Raw genomic sequence first — 4,235 nt, 5'->3', positions numbered from 1 at the left:
TCATTGATTTTAAAAAGGCATTCGACACCATAAGTAGAGAACTGTTGTACACCAAATTGACTAAACTTGGTTTTCATTCGAAATTAATTAATGCTATTAAGTCACTCTATCAAAATGTTTTGTATTCTGTGAAACTAAATCATTTCAATACAGATTGGTTTGCTGTCAATACTGGATTAAAACAAGGTTGTTCATTGTCACCTTTATTATTCAACTTTTATATAAATGATCTAGCTTTCAAACTTAAAGCTACATGTAAAGGGATTGATATTGATGGTGATAATGTACCTATATTATTGTATGCTGATGATATTGTTTTAATAGCAGCTTCAGAAAATGACCTACAGTGTATGTTAAATGTACTGAATTTATGGTGTGTCACAAATGTAATGAATGTAAACCCATTAAAGTCAAATATTATACATTTTCGCAATCCGTCCGTGAATCAGTCAGAATTTGTGTTTAAAATTGGTGACACAACTCTTAATTATGTAACACAGTATAAGTACTTAGGAGTATTATTAACTCAACATTTAGATTTTGCAATTACTGCTAAAACTGTTGCACAGTCTGCAAATAGAGCTTTGGGTATGTTAATAGCCCGAACTAAAGCATTTGGCGGCAAACTGTATGAAGCTTTTACGAAATTGTACGAGGCCACAGTTGTTCCAGTAATAACTTATGCATCATCGGTAAGGGGGTGTGATACTTTTTCATGCATCACTGCAGTACAAAATAGAGCTGCTAGGTATTTTCTAAATGTAGGTAGGTACACTCCAAATGCTGCAGTTTGTGGTGATATAGGTTGGACACCAACTTTTTATAATTGTTGGAAATCTGTGCTTGCTAATTGGTGTAGACTTAGCAGTATGAGCCAGTTAAGATCGAATAGGAAAATATTTGTTTGGTCAGATAGAATGTCAAATAATAGATGTAAGAATTGGAACTACAAAGTCGGTCAAAAGTTTAAACAGTATGGTTGTGATATATTTTGTAATATTGAAACAGCATTTCATAAAGTTGATGTATTTAGTAACATGCTACCTAAAATTCTTGATGATTTTTTACAAGATTGGAGTAGAGATGTTAACCGTGATACTGCACGGAATGGAATAGGAAGAAACAAGCTTAGATTATATAAAACATTCAAACACAGTTGTTATGCAGAGCAATATTGTACATCAGTCTTTAATAGATCTTATAGGGGTGCATTAGCCAAGTTCAGAAGTGGCACAGCCCCAATTGGTATTGAGCTAGGACGATATAATGGTATACCGGCGGAGGAACGAACTTGTTTTCACTGTAGAGATTCGGTTGAAGATGAAATACATGTTCTATTACATTGTCCGTTGTATAGCTCTTTCCGAGCAGAACTGATACAAACCGCTTCAAATTTTAATACAAATTTTACAGAACTAACTGATATTGATAAAGTTGGGTATTTGCTCTCAAACACAGACATTGTATTTTTAAGTGCCAAAACCTGTTTTAATATTTTAAACAGAAGGAAAATAGTACGGTATGGTTGATCTTAGTAAGGATGCATTTGGTCCTTGGAAACATTTTATACTGTACAGTCTGTCTGTCTCCAAGGGCTAAAGGCATGTGTATGTATATAATGTGTAATATTAATATATTGTTCTTTTAGTAGATGGAGATTTTACTGTGAATTGTATAAAATACTTTTAAAAGTTTTAGTGATAGAATATTAATATGAAACTTTTAAAGTTTAATTCTGTAATGTTTGTTCTCTTAGTCTCTCATATTTCTTTTAAGAAAGGTTTGCATGAATATTTTATTTGTAAATGTAACTGTATTATATCTGTATTCATGCAGAGTGAGACTATAATAAACATATCTTATCTTATCGATTATTACCAATTAAACATTGGACGGACCTCTAATGATGTCTTTCTGAGGTTTCAAACAACATATTAAGTACAAAATTGATGTAACCGATCATTACAAGGCACGTTCAGCTAATTGAAAGTAATAGTCGATTGGCCCCTCGTTCTTATAATGTTCTACTTTAGTTATTTATGAAATGACATTTCTAACAATCAACGGAAAATGAACAGTACTATTCATTTATTTATAACGGATCCTAAATGTTCTTTAGTTTTTACACAGCTAACAGGAGATAATAAAAAAGATTATCTGATTTGCTTCAATTTTTTTCCCTCCTTGGTATAATGACGGTAATGACATACGGACAATATTCTTTCAAATGTATATCTCTAGTTTGATTCGCGTTGACGTTTCTACTACTTTATATCTCTCTACTGTGCAAGATGATAAGACCTGTCGTCTGCAATATTCATTTTTGTTTTTTTGTTTTTAAAACCAAATTTAAAACAGATTCAGATGGTTATCAGCCACCAGCTGTTTACAACCGTTCGCACTGCCGCACAATCTAAATTAAAACTTTATCTTTTTTAAACAAATCTAACAAACTGATAGCGTGTCATGATTTAAAATTCATACTAATTAGAACATGATTTATGTAATACTTCAGAGATTCAACTATCATTAAAGAAAGGAAGTGTATTGTGATTTTCATGTGATAAATTATAAATTACCGGCACTCATTTGGTACTGAATACTTTGTCAATGTTCAATCCAATGATATAACGATATACATTTTGTCTCTTTTGCACTGGTTGAAGACTTACAACACAAAGTTATCCAATTTTTATTTCATCTGTCAGTTCTTTTCAGTTATATTAAAGTTTGCAATAATGTTCAAAATTAGCTTAACATTTCCACATCCAGGCAAAGGATCCAAAAGTTAGAAAATCAACAGATAGCATTAAAAGTGACCAGTCTCTTTAAAGCAACATTTTGTGACATTTTTCACTCTTCAAATTTTCTGTTTTAGATGTATTTAAGGAACAAAAATGTTCATGATTAGCGCTAGCTCTCTATTGGAAATTTATGTTTTATTTTCTTTTAATTGTATGGTTATGGGACCCCTTTAAGTTTTGAATAGTTAAATAGATATCTAATATTATTTCCTTTTATCTTTATAAACGTTCTTGTTTCATGTTTCTTTCTTCTCACTTATAAGACATCAGCAAACATTTAATGAGAAATATGAGAGAGTCTGTAGATAATTATAAGACAGATTAGTCACAACTCGATCGAGTTGCTCAAGAACTATATGCGCTGAATAAATATCCAATAGCTCAACTTAACCATTTGATAAAGATCAAAATCCTTTGGGTCACATATTGTGCTGGTTTTATGGCAAGCTACTCCAATTCACGTTATCTTCTAAACTACTGTTAATATTATCTTCAAACCTGACAGAATTGGACTTGGTAAATGGCAGATATCTTTTGATTTAGGATCTAGTGTCCTAAAAAACAAGGTCCGTGAGGTCCGATATTTTAATAGTTTAGGCTAAAGTGTTGTCTGTTTCAATATGTCTATACACTACTGATGCTAATATCATTCAACCTTAGGTTTGGTCTTAAAATGAGAGGGCCGGAGTAAATACATTCCCAATCCGATCTAATAAAAGTTTTTTTCTCATTCCGCTCTGTATTTTTTGACCGGGGATGTGGGAAGGTTGGGGTGGTGGGAGGGAGCGGTAGTGTTAACGTCACGACGATATAATTATAAAATAGAAAAAGTGGAAAATCCCCGGACCGCAGGAGCTTAAAATGGAGAAATCTTGAAATGACTTCTTCTCATGAACCACTCGATGAATCTTCACTGTAGCATCCTTGCGTGGATCTCTCTCAAGTTTGTCCACATGGTTTTGTTTGTCCATTTTAAGGGAGCGCCACGGCTAAAATAGCAAAATACTTAAACGTCTAATGAACAGATTGACTGATCTTCACCAAAATTGGTATGTGACGTCCACGGTAGACCTTTGTCAAGTTTTTTTCTGCTTTTCCTTGACTTTGCTTAGGGCTGTTACAGCTTCAAAAGGTAAACACTTAAACAACTTCTCATGAAACCTTTGATTAACAAAATCATCCTCTCAAGTCCACATGGCTTCCTCTTTCTTGCCAGCGTCCTGTCTGTCATATTTCGGGATGAATGATTTAACAATACTGCTGCATTTGATAAACCAGTGTGTCATGACATAAATTTAAGGTTAACATGTCAAGATTAAGTGGGTGTCTTAATGGTTATGATTGTCTCCTTCATTAAAGGTTTGTTTTCTGTTTTTGTTCCGCATTCTGTTTCGTCTGAACTCTTTATAGTTTCTTAGCTCCTCCCTTCCC

The sequence above is a fragment of the Mercenaria mercenaria genome, chromosome 13 (genome assembly GCF_021730395.1).
Source record: "Mercenaria mercenaria strain notata chromosome 13, MADL_Memer_1, whole genome shotgun sequence".
Classification (NCBI taxonomy): domain Eukaryota; kingdom Metazoa; phylum Mollusca; class Bivalvia; order Venerida; family Veneridae; genus Mercenaria; species Mercenaria mercenaria.
The sequence above is the reverse complement of the archived record's forward strand: the minus strand, read 5'-3'. Positions refer to the sequence as shown.